Source organism: Pteronotus mesoamericanus, unplaced genomic scaffold, assembly GCF_021234165.1.
Source record: "Pteronotus mesoamericanus isolate MK-2021 breed Mesoamerican mustached bat unplaced genomic scaffold, CSHL_Meso_final contig_26, whole genome shotgun sequence".
Taxonomy (NCBI): Eukaryota; Metazoa; Chordata; class Mammalia; order Chiroptera; family Mormoopidae; genus Pteronotus; species Pteronotus mesoamericanus.
The window spans coordinates 11,182,377-11,206,969 of NW_026555109.1; the positions used below are offsets into that span (position 1 = coordinate 11,182,377).

At 35.5% G+C, this 24,593-nt stretch overlaps 1 protein-coding gene across 1 annotated transcript in view; it reads left to right on the forward strand.

The window, feature by feature from the left end:
* The window catches only part of MYO16 (myosin XVI), a 590,664-nt gene that overhangs the window by 56,482 nt on the left and 509,589 nt on the right, over nucleotides 1-24,593 (forward strand). The window lies entirely within an intron of this gene.

The window sequence follows — 24,593 nt, forward strand, 5'->3', positions numbered from 1 at the left end:
TAAAAATAATTTGTTCATGTGACATATTATTTGTGTTTAGAAATCATTTTTAGCATACAATTATTATACAGTGTTACTCTAGGTTCAAAGTATGTCTTGAGCTTGGTCAATGTCATCCTTTAGGATAAATGCTTTATTTTGAATAATCTGATAAAGTTGATGTAATTTGCTTGGTTTCTTTTCTTTTAATATATATACTAGGCTTTGTATATTTCATTAAGGTTGCTGAAAACACTACAGGACAGAGAAAGATCTAGTGATCTGGTAATTATTGAAATGCCTCTAATATTTAGTGCAGTTTATAATAACAGAATCTATCTATTGAGAATAATCAATTTGAAATTAGGAGATATCTATTCTCAGGGGACCCTTGGGTACTAAGAGTTGTCTACTTTTCCATTTGTTTGACTTGTAGAACAGAAGAGCATGACTTGTTTACATAACAGAAACCAATATTTGCTCTCTTTTATTCTCATGGCATAGACTCCAAGGGCAGTGTTTGCCAGATCCTGGCAAAATCCTTGCTGACGATGCATTTCTTGGGAGATAAAATGGGACTCTCTAAACTAAAGCAATGCTGCCTGAGTATTTTTTTTATGACTTTTCATTGATTTTTGTTGTGGAAAGATACAAATATTTTAACTAAAACAGTGGTTATATATTACAAAATGTGTTCTGTTTTGTGTTTCATGACCAAAAACTGTGATCATACAGCTGACTTTGGAGGCACTAACACAATGTTATAGATAAAATTGCACTTTGTACTGAGTCAACATGTATTCATTCCTGTGTAAGTGCTATTGCCTATTTTCTGTGTGTAAACCCTTATAGAGCTGTGAATACCCATACTTAAGGAAAAATGCATATTCAAAATATTAAATAAGACATGCTTTTCAAGCAAGAAAATCAAATATATTCTCTAGTACAAAGCACTGTTAGAATAATGGTATATTTTTTGGTATATGTAGGTAGTAAGCCTCTTGAAAATGGAATCTCAGGAAACAGGAAACTATTTCTAAGTACAGCCTCACTCCATTAATGTATTTATGGCATTTGTGAACCTGGACTCTGTATTATACTAGACTTAGTTTAGTTTTACTCACCAAGTAAATTGTTCCATAGAAGGTATCCAACTGTCAGAGGCTATAAGAAAAAGTAGGAAGAGTAGAAAAGGGATTATTCATTTTAAAATCACTTCCACAATGCCCAGAGGCACATTAGATGCAGATTTTAAGGTTGTGGCAATTTATTGATGATAATAAGGAAACTTACACAAACTGCTTAGTGTACTTGCATTTAAAAATAGCTTAATAGACAATTGTGATACTATTTTGATATATGGACCAGCGCTGGTCCATGGATTCTTTTTTTGTTTTTACCAGTCTGTAGTAAGTACAGGCATTAACAGGATGTGCTTAGAAATATTTAGAACAACTGGCACTGATGATGTGACATCCAGTTACCTGATCAGAGGATTCATTTCATTGGTATGGACATACAGGGTATTGTTGAAGTTGTGTGGTGTGTTACAAGTGGTATGAACTGTACACTTTAGCAGTACCATGCATTTTTTTCTTAATCCTGACCAAAGGATATGTTTATTGATGAGAGAGAGAAAGAGAAACATGGATGTAAGAGACAAACATGATTGGTTGCCTCCTGTACAAACCCCAACTGGGGATCACACCTACAACCCAGGTATGTGCCCTGATCAGGAATTGAACCTGCAAACTTTTGGTGCACAGGATGATACTCTAACCAACTGAGCAAACTGGCCAAGGGCCATGCATTTTTTTTTTACCACTTTATTGTGGTAGGATTAACATGTAAGAAAAACTGTAGATATTTAATGTACACAACTTGATACAGTGTACAGTGTACTTGATGAGTTTGGGGATAAGTATGCATCTGTGAAATCATCACCAAAATCTAGACCATAGACATATCCATTTTCTCCCAAACTATCCTCCTGCCCCCTTTATTATCACTATAGTTATATTGCTCTGTGTGTGTGTGTATGTGTGAGATAAGAGCCCTCAAGATAAGATCTATCCTGTTAGCATATTCTAAGTATATAATACAGTATTGTTAGCTGTTGGCACTATGCTGTATAGCATGTCTCTAAAACTTATTTATCTAGCACAACTGAAACTTTGTATCCTTTACCTTCACTTCCCTCCTCTAGTAACCGACATTCATTCTGCTATCTGCGTCTGAGTGTGACTGTTATATTCTACATGTAAGTGAGATCATATAGTAGTATTTTTTCTTTGTCTGGTTTATTTCACTTAGGATAATGTCTGTAGGTCCATCCATCCATGTTGTTGCAAATGGCAGAATTTCCTGTTTTTTAAAGGGTGAATAATATTCTGTTGTATCTTCCTTATCCATTCACCTGCCGATGGACATTTAGGTTGTTTTCATAAGTTGACTATATTGAATAATGCTGTGATGAAAAAGGGGGTCCAGGCACCACTTTAATATACTGATTTCAACTTCAGGACCACATATTTATCCATAATTTATTTTTTTTTGAAAAAGGTCATTCACACAGATAGTTTAAGAAGCATTGGTATAAGGGTGTAGACTAAGGATTTATTTCTTTCAAAAGGGTAAATGTCATATTTTATAGATATGAACTGTAACACATTTAATCAAGAATACTTTTACTTAGAAAAGGACATAATTCTAATTCTTATGATGAACAAGAACAAAATACTACCACTTACGGAGTATACATTCATTTTGGGTAGCTTGCAGGGTTCTTCACTTATATTACTTAATTCTTAAAATACACCTGAAAATAGGTGATATTACTCCACTTTTAGATATTAGGAAATTTGGTTTTGTTGCTTGTCTGAACCTTAACACAAGTGGTAGATCTTGGATTTAAGCATTTTTCTAAATCTTAGACTCTCATCTATAAGCTGATGAGAAGGAAATATTTGAGTGGACGTTTTACTTGAGATACAATAGGTAGGTGGAGACAAGGAAGGAGAAATTTCAAAGTGCTGACAAAATTTCAGAGGCATTGGAGGCCATCAGTGTGTTTAGGGTGGTAATTGGAGCGGTGTGACTAGGGTAGAAAGCTAGTGAACATGGCATATTGGAACCGAACGTGGAAAAAGGTGGGACTGTAAGTGTCAAAAAATTGAACTTAAATTTATTGGTCATGAAATATTGAGTATTCTTGGGCCAAAAATTTCCACAGAGAGAGAGAGATTTTTAGGAATTTATTTTTAATATAATTTAATATGGGCTGAGGAGGCAGAACATAACATACGGAGGATATAAAGTAGGCTAGCCTTGAGGCAATGAGATAAAGAATCAGGATGACAGAGTAGGGGTAGAAAGGAAAGGGCAGTTAAGAGAAAAACGAAAACAATTGATAAAACTTGATGACAGTTGAGGGAAAGATAGATACCAATTTCAGAATTTTGAGCCAGGACCCCTAGAAAAAAGATTTCTTGACTGATCATTGGGGTTGATAAAGGATAGTAGCTTTGTCGGCCAAGGTAACAAGATAGATTTGTTAGCTGCAGTGACATACAGCAAAAACTGATGGTAAAAATGGCCAATTGACATTTGAAAACATGAAAATAACATATGGATATGGAAAAGAGTATAAAGAAATGTGATTACTTAAAAAATACTAAGAGAACCACAGAGGAGGGTACTTATGGCCTCTACAAGCTTTATGTAATTAAGGAAGAGAACTTAGTGAATGAAACAATATTCTGAAATTATACAATGGAGCATATTAAAACAGGGAAAGACATGGTTAAGTCAATTCTTGCTTTAATATCTTTATTAAGATATACACAAACTGTACATTCACCCCTTTAAAGTATAAAATTCAATAGTTTTTAGTATTTTCAGATATGCGACCATTACCACAATGAATTGTAAAAGATTTTCATCACTTCCCCTCCCCATACCCATTAGTCCCAAATCCAACATCCCTATTCTCCAGATCTAGGCAAACACTAAAACACTTTTGTGTTTTTATAGATTTCTTGCCTATGCTAAACATTTCAAAAAAAATAAAACATGTGTGTGAGCTTTTATGACCAGCTCCAATCACTTAGTGTAATGCTGTAATGTTTTCAGGGATCATATCTGTGGTATGATAGCATGTTATCAGAATGTCCTTCCTTTTTTTAACACTGAGTAGTATTCCACTGTGTGGGTATCATTTGCATTTCTATTTTCATGTGCTTATTAGCCATTTGTGTATCTTCTTTAGAAAAATGTCTGCACAAATCCTTTGCCCATTGTTTACTTGGGTTATCATTTTATTGTTTATTGTTGAATTGTAAAGGTCCTTTTATATACTCTGGATGCAAGTCCCTTATAACATGTTTTTCAAATCTTTTCTCTCATTGTCTTTATCACTTTATTGATGGCACAAGAAAAGTTTTAAGTTTTTTTTATAATCCAATTTATCCTTCCTTTTTTGCCACTAGTTCTTAAAAAGCATTGTTCAATCCAAGGAAACAAAAATTAACCCCTATGTTTTCTTCTAAGAGTTTTATCATTTTATCTCTTACATTAATGTCTATAATCTACTGTTTGAGAATTTTTTTTTGCATGTGTAAGGAAGAGGTCCAACTTGATTATTTTGAATGGCAATATCCAGTTGTCCCAGAATCCCTTGCTGGAAAACTCTTCTTACTCTCTTTGCACAATTGTCAAAATTCAATTGACTATAAATGTAAGGATTTATTTCTGGACTCTCAATTCTATTCTGTTGATCTATATGCCAGCCCTTATGCTAGTACCACACTGTCTTAATGACTGTTGCTTTTCAGTAAGTTTTAAACTTGGCAAATGTTGGCCCTCCAACATCGTTCATGATTTCAAGGTCGTTTAGGCTAGTCTTGGTCCTTACCTTTTCATGTAAATTTTATGACTAGCTTGCCAATTAATTTCTTTACAAAAGTCAGATGGAATTTGATAGGGTTTATATTGAATCTGTAGATAATTCTAGGGGAATATTGCCATCTCTACATATTAAGTCTTTCAGTCCATGAACATGGAATGTCTTTTAATTTATTTCAGTCATTAATTCCTTTCAATGGTGTTTTGCAGATTTTGGTGTACAAATATTAAACTTTTGTTAATTCTATTATAAAGAGAACCGTCTTAATTTTATTTTGATGTGCTCATGTCAGTAATGGATGTTGGGAAATACCCTGTCTGATTTCAGGAATGGTAGCCCCTCCAACAGGCGAGAGGGCCCCAAGGTTGGAAATAATCAAGGAGGCCTTCGGAAAACAGGCCACTGAGGAGACAAATTTTCTGATAGTTCTGGTTGTCCCTGCACCCCTGCCTCCCTCTCATCACTGTGCTTGGCCCTGTGATGGTCGGTTCATCAAAGACGGGTGAGATCTCAGGAGGAGGGACAGCCTAAGACAGACTCGGTTAGTATGGGCAGCAGACAAGGACTTGGGGAACACGGAGAAAGGGCAAAAAGGCCTGTAACCCGCAGCTCGGCTTGGTTATGGCCAGAGTCCTCATTCTATCTGAAAGAAGTCTCCTTGTTTCTTGGTGGCTCCCTCCCTGTGCCTGGCTCAGGCTTGAAACAATACTAGAAATAGTCCTAAACTGGATCTGGCTGTTCCCAGGGGAAATCAGGCCTAGAAGTAAATTCTTTAAATCATGCTTTATTTCTCCCTCAAAAGCTTTGATAGCCAGTTCGTTCTGGGAAGGAAATTTACATTATTAACAGACCCTAACCCTAAACCCTTTGGCACTCTCATATTTATTAGTCTCCTCTTGGATCCATGTAAATCGGTGTGTTCTTGCCATTTGTTTTCTTCAAAACATTATCTATTCTCTGTAAATATTAACATACTGATGTAGTGAGATAACCTGCACATTCCTATTACCTAGCCCCACTGATAACCCTTTCAATAAAATCCTTTGGACAAAGGTGTTCAGCGCCTTCTCCACTAGAAGGAAGAGCCATGTCCTCTCTCCTGGTAAACAGAGAAGTGTTTGTGACAACTTGTGTTTATTCCCTCCATCTGTGACAACCCCAGGACGGGCTCTGCAGGATTCAGAGCCCCACTCCCTCCTCAGCTGGCTTTGGACAGTGACCCTCAGATCCAGGAGCCCCGCGCTCCCTGCAACATGTCGCTCCCTGCAGCAAATAGATATGATTGATATTTAAGTATATTTTATTGATTATGCCATTAAAGTTGTTCCATTTTTTTTCTCCAGTTTATTCCCCTCTGCCCTGCACACCCCTCTTCCACTAGCATTCCCCCCCCACTGAAGTTCATGTCCATGGGTTGTACATACAAGCTCTTTGGCTTCTCCATTTCTTATACTGTTCTTAACCTCCCCCTGTCTATTTTGTACCTACCATTTATGCTTCTTATTCCCTGTACCTTTTCCCCGATTCTTGCCCCCCCACCTCTGTTTTACTGTTCATAGTTTTTGATCTTCGTTTTCTTAGATAAGTCCCTTTAACATTTCATATAATAAGTGCTTGGTGATGATGAACTCCTTTAACTTGACCTTATCTGGGAAGGACTGTATCTGCCCTTCCATTCTAAATGACAGCTTTGCTGGATAGAGTAATCTTGGATGTAAGTCCTTGCTTTTTATGACTTTGAATCATTTTTTCCAGCCCCTTTTTGCCTGTAATGTTTCTATTGAGAAATCAGCTTAGTCTTATGGGTTACTCCTTTGTAGGTAACTGTCTCCTTTTCTCTTGCTGCCTTTAAGATTCTCTTCTTATCTTTAATCTTGGGTAGTTTAATTATGATGTGCCTTGGTGTGTTTTTCCTTGAATCTAATTTCATTGGGACTCTCTGAGTTTCCTGGACCTGCAAGTCTAGTTTCTTTGCTAGATTGGGAAAGTTTTCCTTCATTATTTCTTCATTATTTTTTCAAATAAGTTTTCAATTTATTGCTCTTCCTCTTCTCCTTCTGGCACCCATATGCTTCGGACTTTGGGACATTTGCAATTGTCCAGAGGTTCCTAAGCCTCTCTTTATTTTTTGAATTCTTATTTCTTCATTCTGTACTGATTGAATGTTAATTTCTTCCTTTTGTTCCAAATCTTTTATTTGAGTTCCAGTGTCCTTTTGTCACTGTTAGTTCCCTGTATATTTTTCTGTATTTTACTTTGTATAGCTTTCACTTTTTCCTTTATTTTGCAACCTTAATCATTTCTGTAAATATCCTGGTTACCAGTGTCTTGAACTCTGCATCTAATAGGTTGGCTATCTCTTCGTCACTTAGTTCTTTTTCTGGAGTTTTGATCTATTCTTTCATTTAGGCCATAATTCTTGGTGCACCTGTTACATTGCAAAGGGCAGAGCCTTAGGTATTCACCAGGGCAGAGCAGCCCATGTCATTCTTGTGTTGTGGCACTGTATGTGGGGGAGGTGTTAGAGAGGGAACAATGCCACTTGCTCAGCTCTCATCCTTCTTTCCTTCACTTTCTCCTCGACTCACAAGCAAATTGAGCCCTTTTGGTGCTGATTTCCTGGTGGCTAGGCTTGTGTACATACTAGGACCCTGTGGGTCTCTCCAATGAACCCTCATGCAAGGCTGGGAGTTTCCCCTGCTCCTGCAACACCCACAGGTTTTTACAGCTGGAGGTTTTGAGGCTTTCTTTTCTTGCACTGGAACCCTGGGTTGCGTGGTCTGTCTGGTTTCCCAGTTGTCCCTCCCGGTATATCCACATGCAAATGTGGGACCACCAGCCACTGCCTTGCCTCATGTCTTCTCCACCCCAGCTGCCAGGTCTCCACACCTCTGCCCAGTCTCGATGAATGTTTCTTCTTTAACTCCTTGGCTATCAGACTTCCATACGGTTTGATTTTCTGACAGTTCTTGTGTTTTTTTGTTTTTAAAATTGTTTTTGACCTTCTTTTGGTTATGTGAGGAAGCAAAGTGTATCTACCTACACCTCCATCTTCTGATTGATTTTTTAAATGTGTATCATATCTTACATACTTGCTGAATGCAGTTATTAGTTCTAGCAATTTTTTTTTGTATGAGGATTCCTTAGGATATTCTGTATATATGATTGTTTCTTTTGTTAATAGAAATAGTTTTTTATCTTCCTTTCCAATTTTGATGCTTTTTATTTATTTACTTACTTATTTTTACTGTCTAATTGTGCTGGCTAGACCCTTCATTACAGTGTTGAATAGAGGTGGTGAGAGCAGACATCCTTGTCTACTGATCTTCAAGGGAAAACTTTCAGGTTTTAATCATTGAGTATGATGTTAGCTAAGGGTTTTTTGTAGAATCCCTTTATCAAGCTGAGAAAGTTCCCTTCACAGTTTAACTGTTAACAAAGGAATGCTGTTAGATTTTGTCAAACTTTTTTTTTTAATTGAATTTATTGGGGTGATATTGGTTTGAAAACTATACAGGTTTCAAGTGTACAACTCAATATCATCATCTGTACTCTGTATTGTGCACTCATCACCCCAGGCAAAGGTTCTTTCCATCCCTACTTCCACCCATTTGCCCACCTCCACCTACCGCCCACTCCACTTTCCCTCTTGTTCTCATCCGGTTGTTGTCTGTGTGTGTGTGTGTGTGTGTGTGTGTGTGTGTATAAATATTTTTTTTTGCTAACCCCTTTACCTTCTTTCACCCAGTCCCCAAAGCTACCTCCCTTGTGACAACTGTCAGTCTGTCCCATGTACCCATGGTTCTATTTCTATTTTGTTAGTCAGTTCATTTTTTTTCATTAGATTCCACATATAAGTGAGATCTTAAGGTGTTTGTTTTTCTCTTACTGGCTTATTTTGCTTAGCATAATAATATCCAGGTCCATCCATGCTGTTGCAAGAGGTAAGATTTCCTTTTATTTTTTTATTTTTTATTTTTTAACGGCTGGGTAGTATTCTATTGTGTGAATGTACCACAGCTTTTTTTACCCATTCATCTACTGATTGGCACTTGAACTTTTTCCAGATCTTGGCTATTGTAAATAATGCTGCTGTGAACATAGTGTACATGTGTTGTCCTTTGAACTAGTGTTTCAGAATTCATAGGATACATTCCCAGAAGTGGGATCCCTGGATCAAAAGGCAGTTCCACTTTATATTTTTTGAGGAAACTCCATATTGTTTTCCACAGTGGCTGCACCAGTTTGCATTCCCACAAGCAGTGCACAAAGGCTCCCTTTTCTTCACATCCTCACCAGCACTTGTTGTTTGTTGACTTATTGGTGATAGCCCATTCTGACAGGTGTGAGGTGATATCTCATTGTAGTTTTAATTTGTATCTCTCTGATGATTAGTGATATTGAGCATTTTTTCATGTGCCTGTTGATCATTTGTATGTCCTCTTTGGAGGAGTGCCTGTTCAGGTCCTTTTTCCATTAATTGGGTTGTTTATCTTCCTGGTGTTGTCAAATGTTTTTCTTTGCCTATTAAAATGGTCACATTTTAAAAACCTTTTATTGTTGTTTTATTACAGTTGTCCCAATTTTCCCCCTTTGCTCTCCCCGTCCCTTCCCCACTCCCACAGTCAATCCCCACCCTGTCGTCCATGCCCGTAGGTCATTTATACTTGTTCTTTAACTAGGCCCTTCCCCTTCTCTCCTCCCTTATCCATATCCCCATTCCCTTCTGGTCCCTGTCAGTCAGTTCCTTGTTTTCATGCCTCTGGTTCTAGTTTGCTCAGTTGTTTGTCCTGTTCATTAGGTTCCACCTATAGGTGAGATCATATAGTATTTGTCTTTTGCATCCTGGTTTATTTCACTCATCATAATACTCTCCTGTTCCATCCATGCCATCGCAAAGGGGAAAATTTCTGTCTTTCTCTCTGCTGTGTAGTATTCCATTGTATAAATGCACCAGTTTTTTGATCCTCTCATTTACTGATGGGCACTTAGGCTGTTTCCAGCATTTGGTTATTATAAATAATGCTGCTATGAACATTGGGGTGCCTAGGTTGTTTTGAATTGGTGTTGCAGGGTTCTTAGCGTATAATTCCAGCGGTGGAATTGCTGGGTCAAAATACAGTTCCATTTTTGGTTTTCTGAGGAAATTTCCTACAGTTCTACACAGTGGCTGTACCAATGTGCGTTTGTTGTTTTTTTATACTGTTAGTGTGGTGCATTGCATTAATTGCTTTTCACGTGTTAAATCAACTTTGCATTTCTGGGATAAATTCTGCTTGGTCATGGTATAGAACCTTTCTATATGTTTATGTATTTAATATGCTTATATTTTGTTGAGGATATTTTGTGTGAAAACATCTGTAGTCAGAAAACACCTGTTTATAGGTGCTTTTTTAAAAAATGTCTTTTTGGTATTGGTAATACTAGTCTCATACAAATTGAGAACCATTACCTCTTCTTCCATTGTTTGAAACTGTTGGTGATAAATTTGTCTTAATTGTTTCATAAATGTTTGCTCTAACTCCCAATGAAGCCAAATGGACCTAGGAAGTTAACATTTAAGACATTTTTTCTTACCGTTTGTCTACTCTGGGCACAAGAGTCTGAAATACTTTGTAGGAGTTCCAGCAAGTCCATGTATATACCTGAGATAATATAGAGAAGGCTTTTTAAATTCAGGAGTTCTTGAAAATTTTAAGAATACATTGAGAATGATCAAATCTGTTTATGGTTATAAATGGGTGGTTGTAGCTACGAGCTTGCCTCTTTGCTGGTCTATAGATCTACTATTCTGTTTTCCAGCTATGCTCTTCAGTGATTCTCTACTGAGATTAGAGCTCTCCTTTGAGATGGCTGTTATTCTGTTTGAATTAACACATATCTTGGGTCTTTTAGGCACTTACTCAAAGTTAGCATTAAGGACAAAGCATTCTCATACTAAGGAGGTGTAAGGAAACACTGACACATTAATATAATTTTGGTGGTATGAATAAATATGATTAAATACAGATCTGATTATTTTAGGTTTAATATTACTGAAGCAAAAGGGAGAAAGATATAAAAAGGCAAGTAGTTTGTGCTGCATGTCCCACTATTTTTTCTTCAGGCTATAAGAAAATATTTCTTTGATGACTGTATCTCTGTGAACTGTAGAAGTCTAGGATTTGGCTCACTGGTTAAGCATAAGAGGATCCAATGAAGATGAAAGCAAGGGGATCAGAGGATGGCTCACAGCTGAGGATTATCCCCGGGAGGAAGAAAAGACAAAACTGCAAGGTCAGTGAGCTGTTGAGATTAGAAAAATAAAACAAGTGGTGTCAAATCAAGGAAGAATTCATAAATTCACATCATGATAAATTGATTTGAAAAAAATTTTAAATAATAAAAGTCTAATTTCAGACATGTAGGAAATTATAATTTAACGTTGTCATTAGTTACATATTGAGAGTAAAAAATAATTAATACAATTTAAATGTGCAGGAAATGGTAGAATAGAGAAGGTGTAGCATTGCAGGTACCATTGCGGGTTTGTAACCTTGCACCTATATGTCCATGGGTTTATGTGTATTTCCAAACAAAACTAAATAATGAACCGAGTGGTGTTATATATTTGAAAACAAAGTCATTTCCTTTATGTAGGTGAATGTTCTGTAGTATAAATACTAATATTATTTTTAAAATTATGTGGTTGATTTTGAAATAGAAGTGTTGGCCCTGGCATTTTCTTGCTGGCATGTTATATTATTTCAGGTTTTTTTTTCTCATTCCTTTCAACATGCTAACATCAACAGGGCAGTATTTTCTCTTTAGAGACCTTGATTTCAGCTCTATCACCCTCTACCAAACTTCTAGGGGGTCATAGTTACATCTTGCTGAAACTATCTCTTTTTGATACCTTAGTATTTCCCTTTTTATCTTTTCAGTTTTGGGATGTTGAATTATCAGTTCTTTACATCTGAATCCTTTGAGACACCAACATGTGTGGCTCTATCTCCTGATAGGCGTGGACTTACAGACCCATCCTCTCTTGTCCCCTCCATTTATGCTATGGGGATGTGGAGATGCTTCATGGCAAATCCTCTTACCCTACTATGCTCTGTGGAGCTGGGGTGGGGAGGGGAAAGGTTAGAATCTTTCACCAGGACTGGAGGTTAGTAGCTGGTTCATATCTGAGGAAATGTGCTAATGAGTAAAGTGAATCATGTCCAAGAAAGTCATCAAAGCAAACAGTTTGAGTCAGATATTGTTGAATGCTGGAATGCACTTTAGAAACCTTATGCCTGAATGTGTAAAGAGTTGCAACACCTAGGAAATTGAGGATGGATTTTTCTGAAATATTAGGGAATATTTGGGAATGAGCTGAGGGCTATTATTCCCTGGTGAATTGTATTTGGGAAGCAGAGAATACAGAATCATGATGCCTAGAAAAGTCAGTAGTGAGTTGGATAAGACTAGGGAAAACACACATGGATATAATACTACCCATTAGAGAGGTAAGGGGAGGAAGATTTGATGGGATCCTCATAGACTGCTGGACATTGTGGGATCTGGGAACACAGTGGTGGTCAACATCCCGTGAAGTTCTTTATTTGTAATTAAGATTGTGTATCGTCATGGATGTGGATGTCTCTTGCATCTTTTGTTTGTGTCCTTTGGAATCTTTACACCAATCACCATTGCATTTGGGACAAACTAAATAACTAAAATTAGAAAAAATTAAAAATATGGTATCTTTCTCTGACTGACTCATTTCACTTAGCATAATACCCTATAGATCCATCCATGCTGTTGCAAGTGGTAAGATTTTTTTTCTTTTTTTGGCTGAGTAGTGTTCCATTTTATGTATGTACCACAGCTTTTTTATCCACTCATCTATTGATGGGTACGTGGCTTGCTTCCATAGCTAGGCTATTGTAAATAATTCTGCAATGAACATAAGGGTGCACATATTCTTTAAATAGTGTTTTGGGTTTCTTTGGATATACACCCAGATAGCATGTATGGACATAGAGGGTATTATGCTTAGTGAAATAAGTCAGTCAGCAAGGGACAAATACCATATTACTTCACTTGTATGGGGAATCTAAAGAATAACATAAGCAAACAAACAAAACAGAAACAGACTCGTAGATACAGAGAACAGACTGATACTGACAGAGGAGAGAGGGATTGGGAAAATGGATGAAAATGAGAAAGGATTGAGAAGTACATTTTGGTATTTACCAAATAGTTATGGGGACATAAAGTACTGCACAGGAAATAAAGTCAATGTATGGTGCCAGTTGGGTATTGGAAATACTGGCAGGAAACACTTTGTAAAGTATATGATTGTCTAACTACTATGGTGTATACCTGAAACCAGTACAAAATAATATTGAATGTAAACTGTAACTGAAAAAAATTCAAAAAAGGAAAAAGAATTAATATCTACCAGGATAATCCCAAAGGGAATTTGTTTGGAACCTGAAATAGGAGCCAGAGATCAAAGATTAATTTTGTTAATTTGATTTCTATAAATGCTAAAGGCAGGTTTTGGAGGGTATCATCAAAAGAAGAGAATTCCATCCAGGAATTAAGAGACATAACCATTATTTGAACATTTTAATAGTCATATCTGATGACTTCTAACAAATATTTCAAACCAGTACTTGCAGTGACTGCTATCCATGGGGTTATCATGGTTTGTGATCAAGTGGTTTGAGATTCATGATAACTTACAGGTACAGGAATACATATTAAATTGACAAATTTTACATATTTTGAGTGGAAAGTCATATAGGTTAAATACATAATGTCAGTGCTTGACTCTTAAAAAAACAGAGGTAATAAAAAGAAGTTGAATAACCTGTTCATGCAGATAAATAGAAAACTGTAAATTCATGAATTTTCATAACTCTATTAGTTTCCTGAAGTTTCTTTTTATAATCCAAGCCCATATCTATTTCTCTATATCTTTATTTAGATGATAATCTCTGTAAGGACAGGGTTAATATTTTATATTTTGTTCTATTCCTAGTCCTCCATATAGTTCCTGGTTGTTAATTTTTTGAGGTAAATGAGTGAACCTGAAAAAGTACTGTTCTGTATAAACATGTGTTCTTTTTAAAAGACAAGCTTAAAAAATACATATTAACAACTAATGTTATTGAATTATGTTAATGTTGGTGTAACAATTATAGCAATAATAATATAGAAAATAAAATAGTTTTTTGAGACATTTGTCCCCATAGCCAGCTGCTCACTGGCACTTGGAGAAGTGACTAGAGTGACCAAGGGCACGTGTAATGCTGGAATTCTGTGAATTCTGGCTCAATGCAAAGGTGTCAGCCATGCCAACAGAACTTTCATGCAGTGTTACTTAAAAAAAAAGTATAGAAGTATTTGGAATGAATATACAGTAATAACTTGTCTTAGATATTTATTGTGAAATATCTAATTATATAATAATTTATAAGCAAGTGTTCTTTCCTCTTTTCTATCCGAATTTTTATGAGAGTAGTAGAGGGAGGGAGGGAGGGGCTGAGACAATTCATCGTAGAAAATATTATATTTATATAGGTATTTCTAATTATTTGAAATAAAACAATGAGTATTTTTAAAGAATGGCACAGGAAACTCTAATAAATAGGTGGTGCAATGTTATTTTTAATTTTCCACTGAGAAAGAATAACTTAGTGTATACTTCAGAAAAAAAATGTTTAAATATTGGAAATAATTTATAAACTTATAAGTAAAAAAAGGAAAGACTTTAATTTAAAAGTTAAATTTTATAAGCTGCCACCTACAACTCTACTGTTCTATTTCGTGCCTCTCCCACTGACCTCTCCTGTTTCCTACCACATACCGTAGGCTCACATCAAGCCAATCTTGGCATATCACCTGCTAGTTTCTACACATCTAACAATGGCAGCTACATGTGCCATTTCTTACCTGGAATGGCTTTTATCTAGTTGGAAAAATTCACTCACATCAGAAAATTTTAAAATAAAATCAATAAAGGAGTTTCAGTTAATGCTGTATTTTGTACATTCTAAAATAGTTAAATGTATATGTACACATGAACATACTGATGCAGGGCTTTCCTGAGCACAAGTCCACAGACTGACTTGTCCACAGTTCTCTTCCTTCACTGAATCACACCCAAATTACATACCCTGTGATTTATAGGTTTAAAATTCTTCAGGTTGAACTAGAACTAAAACAAGTGTGTATAGCAATTTGAGTACAGTCTTTCTAGGTTTTATGACTTTCCCCTCACACATTTAAAGTTGTTCATCCTCCAACTAATTGGACAGTATTCTTTTGAGCAACTTTGTGTTTACAAAGTATTAAGCATAGTTTTCATAGTAATAATTCCATCCTTTTGTACTTAGTTCATCTGTTAATTTAGTTAAGTTATAGAACCATAACAAGTACAAATGGCATATCCATATTTGGGCTGAAAATAAAGCACGCAGCCTTGGTAAGCTCACATTTCTACTGGTGGGCATAGAATTCTCTGGGCTGACTAGAGACCAGACTAGTGGCAGTGTGTACCCAGACTGTCACTAACATCAGTCAGGATGTGTAACAGAGGGAGTGTACGGCATCCAGAAGAGGGAAATCAGTATTAAAATTTCTCTTTCAGTAGGCACTTGTTTTGCACATTTGAGTAATCCAGAAAATAATATATGAACATAGTTAACATTTATACTGTAAGGACAGTTTAAGAATAGTGAAGAAATTTAATGTATATAAATTGTTTTAAAGACTAACACACATTTTCTTTCTAAAATTTCAATTTCTGGGTGGGTGTGGCAGAAGCTGAGAGTGTTATTTTAATTAACTTTACATAGGATAAATATGTAATTCATCCCATGTGGATGCATATAATTAGTATAAAATGTGTAATAATTTAGGACATCATTTTTGAACTATCTATTTTAGATGAGTGAAAAGGGATGCAAGAATTTACTGAGATTATTTATGATTTACTGAAATTGTATGTCAAAAAGGATATAGTATAGTAAACTAACACAAATTTCTAAATATAGAATCACATCATAGTAATGCGAATATCATTAGAGATGTTGGTTGAAATTCTTTTGGACTATCAGATTCCTAAATCATATACAGATGACATACACATATAATATGCAAGCTAAATTGAAGAAAATATTCAAATTCAACTACTATCTAATTTTTGTTCAGATGTTTTCTAGCAATTGAGGTATCTTTTTTTTTTTACTTATAAACCTCCACCCTTCTTCTTGCCTATTTTTGTATGTAATATATATATTTCTTATCATGTTCCCACTAGGATTTACTCTCTTTCTACTCTTTCTCACAGGGTAGCCCTAGGCAATGTGACAAAGTAGGTGAAGTCTGTCAGCATTGTTAGAATCAAGTGAAGTTGTTTAGATTCTTCTGGCATTCCCAATGAATTTATTGAACTAATGTGTTGTCTTTTTTTTTTTTTTTCATTTGAGAGACTATAAATTATTTAGACACATTCAATAATTTATTTTATGTGTACTGACTGTTTTAGGGTTCAGTGAAGACTTAAAGTTTTTCCTAATTTTAAAATAGTTGTATGTTAATTAGTTCATATTTCCTAGTGCTTTTAATCATGCTTGTTTGATTTTTGGGATCTTTTTTTGATGATTTGTGACTATTTCAGTTTCAAAGAGATAATGGATGGTGGTAAAAATATGTTGAACTCAGTGATTAAAACTCATTAGTCGTTTTTTCCTTACATTTGACCTTGATCTCAATTTGTTTCTATTACATCCAGTCCCACAATTATGTGTTAAACTTATTTTACATGCGGCATATGCACAGATACTGGAAACACAAAATGAAATAGACACAATTTCTAAACTTGAGCTTTTTTGAAGGAGAGGGATGTTTCAGTTAGGAGAAGCAGCTGACATGGCCCTCATACACTCAAACCCAGCCAAGAGAACAAAATATTTAATCAGAATCTTTTAATTCATAGTGTAAATATCAGGAAACAGTGCTATGGGGACAGATGGCAGGGACAATTATTAAGCGTCCTTGTAGGCTGTTTTAGAGATGGCTTCAATGTCATGTGAACACAGAGTTGACTCTTGTGGGATGCAAGGTGATTGGCCAAGTGAAGGGGCTTTTTTGCCAGTCCTCTAGGATTATAGAGTCATCCGCCCTAATATGTTGAAAATAATTTAAAAAAGCACTAAATTGCAATATTACTATAAATATATAGCTTTAACACTGATATTGCAGATTCAGAAGATGATAAAGATCAAATTTATGAGTCAATATTAGAATATTAAAGAAAATATTCAAAGAGAAATAATATTTGAAGATATGTACAATTGTATGGTATATGTTTTGGCTATTATATTTTTTGTATATTTTATTGATTATGCTTTTATGGTTGTCCCAATTTTCTCTCCTTTGCCCCTCTCCACCCAGTTCCCCCCTTCCTCCTGCGATCCCCCCCTTAGTTCATGTCCATGGGTTATACATATAAAGCCTTTGGCTTATCCATTTCCTATACTGTTCTTAACACCCCCTGTCTACTCTGCACCTACCCAATTTTGCTTCTAAATCCCTTTACCTCTTCCCCCATTCTTCCCCTCCAACATCCCAGCTGATAACCTTCCAAATGATCTCCATATCAATGATTATATTTCTGTTCTAGTTGTTTGCTTAATTTGTTTTTGATTTTAGATTTGGTTGTTGACAGTTGTGAGCTTGTTGTCATTTTACTGTTCATAGTTTTGATCTCCTTCTTTTTCCTAAATAAGTCCCTTTACCATTTCATATAGTAAGGGCCTGGTGATGATGAACTCCTTTAGCTTTACCTTGTCTGTGAAGCACTTTATCTGTCCTTCAATTCTAATTGATAGCTTTGCTGGATAGACTAATCTTGGTTGTAGGTCTTTGCTTGTCATTGCTGTGAGTTTTTCTTGCCAAAACTCACCTTCTAGTCTGCAAGGTTTATTTTGAGAAATCAGCTGATAGTTTTATGGGAACTCCTTTGTAGGTAATTCTCTGCCTTTCTCTTGCTGCTTTTAAGATACTCTCCTTGTCCCTAAGCTTTGGTATTTTAATTATGACATGTCTTGGTGTGGACCTCTTTGGATACAACTTGTTTGAAACTCTCTGTGCTACCTGTGTATGTCTATTTCCTTTGCCAATTTAGGGAAGTTTTCTTTCACGGTTTTTTTCAAATAAGTTTTTAATTTCTTGCTCTTTCTCTTCTACTTCTGGCATCCCTATGATTCAGATGTTGGCACTTTTGGAGATGTCCCAGAGTCTTCCTAACTCTCCTCATTTCTTTGAATTCCTATTTCTTAATTTTTTTCTGGTTGAATGTTTATTTTTTTCCTTATGTTCCAAATTATTGAGTTGAATCCTGGCTTCCTTTCCTTCACTGTTGGTTTCCTGTAGATTTTTCTTTATTTTTCTTAGTTGAGCCTTCATGTCTTCCCTTATGCTTTTGCTTTGAACATTCTGACCACCAGTGTTTTGAACCCTGCATCTAATAGATTAGCTATCTCCTCATCACTTAGTTCTTTTTCTGGGGTTCTGTTTTGTTCCTTCATTTGAACCTTATTTCTTTGTCAGCCTCCCTGTATCTGTGTACTAGGTAGAGCCACTTTGATTCAATTTTAGTGCACATTTGAAGTTGTATGGGGCGGAGCCTTGGGGATTGCCAGGGCAGGCAGCCAGCTTCACGGCTTTGTGGCTCCGTGTGTTGGGCGGGGAGGGGTCGAAAAGGGGACAGCGCTGCTGCTGGCTGACTTTTGGGGGTTTGCCTGGCCCTGGCTCCATTTTCAGCCACTTCTCCCACTTCCCATATACAACTGGTGCCCCTCCATCTGCTGTCCTGGTTGTAGTTCCCAAAGTGGGTGGATTTGCCTACTTTCTGTCTTTCCAGAGAAACTGGCAGTTTCTTCCATCGCCCCAACCCGCTCTGGGTTTACAGCCAGACATTAGGAGGCTTTCTTTCCCTGTGCTGGAGCCCTGGGCTGCGCGGTCTGGCCTGGGGCTGAGTTCACTTGCTCACAGGGTGTCCCCCTGATTCTTTTCCACTGCATGTCATTGTGGGGCTGCTTGTTCCTCCCGCTGCGGCTGCCTGCCTGCCTTGCCACCTCTCCGCGCCAGCTCACCACTGTCACACCCAGCCCTCTTTGCTCTGACTCCCCGTCTGGGGCCCTCCTACCACCTGGATGAATATAGCTTCTTTGAATCCTTGGTTGTCTGACTTCCGTAAAGTTCTGAGTGTTTTTCATTTTTAAGTTAGTTGTATTCCTTCTTATGGTTGTGCAATGAGGCCAGGTATGTCTGCCTATGCCTCAGTCTTCACCAGAAGTCTGGCTATTCTATTTTAAACAAAATGAAAGGAGCAAGAGTGATGGTTTTGTTTTCATTTCTAAATTTTAAAAAGATTTTATTTGTTTTTAGAGAGAGGAGAAGGGAAGGAGAAAGAGAGAAACATTCATGTGAGAGAGAAACATTGATCAGTTACTTCTCATACACGCCCTGAGCGCAGACCAAGCCCATACTCAGGCACGTGCCCTGACTGGGAATCACATCTGTGACCTTAAGCTTCGTGGGATAATGCCCAACCAGCTGAGCCACATTGGTCAGGGGCATTTCTGCTTTTATATATATAATGTATACAAATTTTATATATATTATATACATAATTTTTCTTTTGTACACATTTACTGTTCTTAATTTTTTGATCAAAGAAGGTACTCAGGATGTAACATGAGAGCTACTTTTTGGAACGCATCCATAAATCAGCCTGGGGATGGGAGAAGGACCCCATATATCAAGTTGACAGGGCTGAAGGCATTATTCACTGAAAATTCCTGTATTCAGATGCAAAAGGTTCTAGAAGAGACTTTCTTAGAAAAGCTTTCTGTACATGATTATAATATTTTTGGGGGTTGCTAAATGTAAAAGTTAGTACATTGCAGATCTGAACCTTGTATTTCAGTATGAATATCACAAATAAGCATAATGGACTTGAAATATTATAACCTGGTGATACATCAATATTTTGTTATATATAGAAAGGTGGTATATCTTCTTTTTGTTACTTTTTCATAGAGGCTAATTTTATAATTAATTTAAATGAAATTATGGCATGTATTATTGCATTTATATGGATAAATATGGAAGAAGATTTAATGAAAAGAAAATAGACCCATTGACAAAGTGTTAGAATGATGAATGATAATAATTTACTTATTTCTGGATTTTGTATAGCTCTGTAATTTTTCTAAATTACAAAGCTGATTTTGACACAATGTAGTAAATTTGGAAAACAAAGATAAGAAAAATGAAGGAATTAAAACCACTCAATATCACCAGGCAGAAAACAGTAACTGGAGTAACTGCTAATTTTTTGGTACCTATCCAGCCATTCTTTTTACAAAAAAAAAAAAAAAAAGATATTTTCCATATAAGATGCACATTATATAAAAATAAAATCATGCTTTTTGATAACTTGCTTTTTCACAGCATTTATTGTACCATTGTTTGATATGTTAACAATACTTTAAAATCCTATTGAGAAGACCTCACCAAAAGATTAAAAATTAAGGACCCAAAGAACCAAAGAAAGAAGTGATTCTGTGAGATTTATTTCCTAATGAAATCATTTCTCATGATTTAAACCAGTTTAAATATACATAATTAGATAAAATTTTTGCATTATCTATGATTTTTAATCAAATATTATTCAAAGTCATGTATATGCTTATGAGAGCAACTTTAGACAAAATTCTGTTACTTATAGCTATAATAATTATTATTCATGACCTAAGTTAATGTTTGAAAAGTTATATTTTTTACATAGTAATAATAAATTGATTTCTCATATTAAAGTTTGTCCAGTAGTTATAATTTATCAATATATTTAATGTGAAGTTTGAGAGTCAATGGATTTCCCCTCCTTAATCATATAACAAATTTGTTATTTAGTTATGAGACATTAATTTCCTCTTATAGATGATTTTGAACTGAAAGTAATAGTGAACCCCTAGAAAGATATTATAAGGTTTATCATTAATCAGATATATTTGGGCATAGATCTATATTTAGATAAAAATCTAAATTATTTTCTCAAAATTATTATAAGTTGAAGAATGGAGCAATAATTCATTGTTCTTTATAATAATGCTTAATATTCAGTAAATTATTTTAAATTACCCAAGGCTCAACCTATAAACAAATGGATGAATTTTTGGAGAATTCAATAAATTAACATAGAAATGTTGTTAGGATTGATCCTGGCACAAAGTAAGTACTCAATTAGCTCTATTTTAAATTATATTACATTTAAGAAATATAATGTTATATACATATATGTGATGCATACATAGCACATGCAAACACATATCCCAGATATAGGAAGAGATTATTAGAAAACATACTAACATAGTAAATGAATAAAGAACAATACATAGGTTTAAAGGGAGGGAGAACTGGATGAAAGGTGAAGGAATTGGCCAAAGAACATATATGCATAACCCATAGACAAAGAAAACAGTGTGGCGATGGCCTGTGAAAACGAGGGCAAAGCTGGTTGGAGAAGGCAAAGGGGCGACTGGGACATCTGTAATAGTCTCAACATTAAAATTTGTTTTAATACTTAAAGAATAAATTAAAAGTAACAAAAAGAATTTTAAATGATCATATAACGCTGTAAGTGAAGAAATAAACTTTAAAAATAAAATTTTACTTAGCTATTATAAAAATATTTTCTACAAAGAAATAATTTTATTTTATTTTAATATAAAATATTAAAATATTCTTAATATTTTAAATATTTTAAAATTTTATCTTTTTAGCATTTTAAATTATATATAAATATAGATATATGTGAAAATAAACTGGGTACTATTAAAATTCAATTTTACAAGTTCAGAGAGATTAAATAATATATCCCAAAAACACAGCAAGTAGAGATTTGGATCTATGTGGTTTGATTCTTTACACTCTTCCTAGAAATGAATATAAAATTGCAAATGTTATTTTTTTCTTCTTAAAAAAAAGATTTTATTTATTTTTAGAGAGGGGGTAAGGGAAGGAGAAAGAGAAACATCAATGTGTAGTTGCCTCTTGCACCCCTCGTACTGGGGGCCTGGCCCGCAACCCAGGCATGTGCCCTGACTAGGAGTCAAACCAGCAGCCCTTTAGTTCTCAGGCTGGCACTCAATCCACTGAGCCACACCAGCCAGGGCTAAGTGTTCTTTTTAATAAAACACCTGCTCTTTTTTAGGTAATAGCAATTATATAGCTAATGAATTAGAATCCTGTTTAAGGCTTTCGGTTATAAAGGTAGTGATATTTCACCACCTTAAATTAGCAAACAGTGTTATGCTTAGAAGGGTTATGTGTGTTTCAAAGTTTTATACATTTTGAATTGAATAGCAAGTCTTAGCAGCATATTTAGATAATTTATTCTGTAGACTAGGAATGGGATTTGAATTAAGATTTTAAAGGTGTCTGTGAGGGAGACTAAAAAGTGGTAAATTGTTGCTAATTTTTGGTGCCATTGTGAATAATGGTTAATATGTAATTTTTGTCCACTGTGCAACTCCATACATATATAACCAATTTTTCACATTAAAATTCTCCTTGAAAGTGGGAAAGCACCTAAATCTGTTGCCAGATCACCAGGTTATTATAACCACACAATCAAATGGTGTTCCAAAAGCCGCCGAAGCCACAATATACCTGTAGGCAGAGATTAACATCCAGTCCTTGTCTCAGAGAAAGACAAATACATCTTAATATAACCAGGACCTGAAGCATACATTTTTTTTTCTTATATAACAATGTAAATAATTACAAATGTACTGTAGGGTATCTGGAAAACAAAGAAAAGATCAAAAGAAGAAAATGTAATCTTTTATTGTTATTGTTGACACTATTACCGATGTCCCCATTTTTCCCACTGCTGCCCACCTCCACCCAGCCCCCACCTCATTTCCTTCTGGCCACCACTATGCTGTTGTCTGTGCCTATGAGTTATGAATAGATTTTCTTTGGCTAATCCCTTCACCTTCTCTTATCCAGTTAAAAATGGCCTGTAATGCCATCACACAGGAATAGCAACCTTTAAAGTCCCTTTGCAGAATTTATGTATTACACACACATATTAATATTGTTTACATGGTAGGGTCATCCTGTATGTGGAATTTTGTGTGTGCTCTACAACCCAGAGTATTAAATGCAATCTGCTCAGATTTTTGTGCCTTGAAGGGAATACTACCTGTATATTGCAATCATCACTTTGCCTGTTTGGGAAAGAGAAGTTTTTCTAATTCGTACTTTGAAAAATGTGGCTATTTTCCAGGCTGTACTGATCACAGAGATTGTGCAGGCATGCCTCATTGCTTGCTAAGTGCTAAGTAGAAGAGTTAGTACAAAAAAGTGGCATATGTGAAATATGGTTTGTTCTACAGCATTTCTGTAGCAGGAGCAGACTTAAATATGTTTATTAGAAGTTACAAAAACATTACAAAGGAAGACAGAAATCAGAAAGAAAAACATACAGAAGAGAGAAAGAGGGTAGATTGCCTCACTTTCAAAACAACACCAGCACCCTCCCTACACCCCAAAACAGGTCTTTATAACAGTAACAAAGTTCAAGAAGATAGTTACAAAAATATTTTTATGGTAGTTACAAGTTGTATTTGGAAATAGTTTCATTTCACCTCTTCCAGGCGCAAGGTAAAATCTCATTTTCTAGGCCTTTCATGGATGGGAGGCACCATGTGGTGAGTTTGGGCAAATCAGAGGAGAAAGCCTTCTGTGTCTTTTCCAGGACATGCTACTCACTCGTGGTGTGAGGCTGTGACACTCTTTGTCCTATAGCACAGTGACTGGCAGGTGATGGTCTTGCCTAAGCTGAACAGAAACCCCCTGCCCACTTCCGACTGGCATGTGACATGAAAGACAAAGAAGCTTTGGTTGTTTTCAGCCACTGAGATTTAGGGTTCATTTCACCACAGTATGATTTGGTCAATTCTTACTGATAATATTGTGTTTATGGATTTTTTTGTACAACACTTTGAAATAGATATTTGATCATGGAGAAGACATTAAAAAGGTGTTTTAAAAGCTAGAGTAGCGGTACTCTTAAAGTGAAGCCAAGAATACTGGTAGAATGGATTAAAACTATACTAAGGTTTTTGGGTCAGTTAGTGATTGCAGTTGTTTCCCTTGAGTAATTATTAATAGTAACTTCTTTCCCTCCTAAGGATCCTGGTATAGGTGATGAATTATGATGGTAGTTCTACAGAACAGCATGTTGACTTCTTTATCCTTAGCTTTTCCTATTGAGTAGGGTGTTTGATTATTTTTTTACTATTATTAACCTGATTAACATATTTTGGTTTACTTCCATATTAACATTTTCCTTCTCACATTTTATGATGCTGTATCTCTCAATTACTGTTCCTATTATTTTCATTAATATGCTATTTGTTCTCCTCTGGATTATATCATTATTTCCTTAGCTTCTTGTACAATAGGAAACAGTGGAATTCATTATTTCATGAAATTTTTGTACATTAGGAAACACAGTAAAATTTATTGTTTCATGAAATTTTTATTATTTTAGCCAGTGATTACTATAATAACAAATAGCAATATAGAATTGTTTTCAACCCCCCAAAGAAAATGATACCCAATATTAGTTATTTAAGCTTTTCAACATATT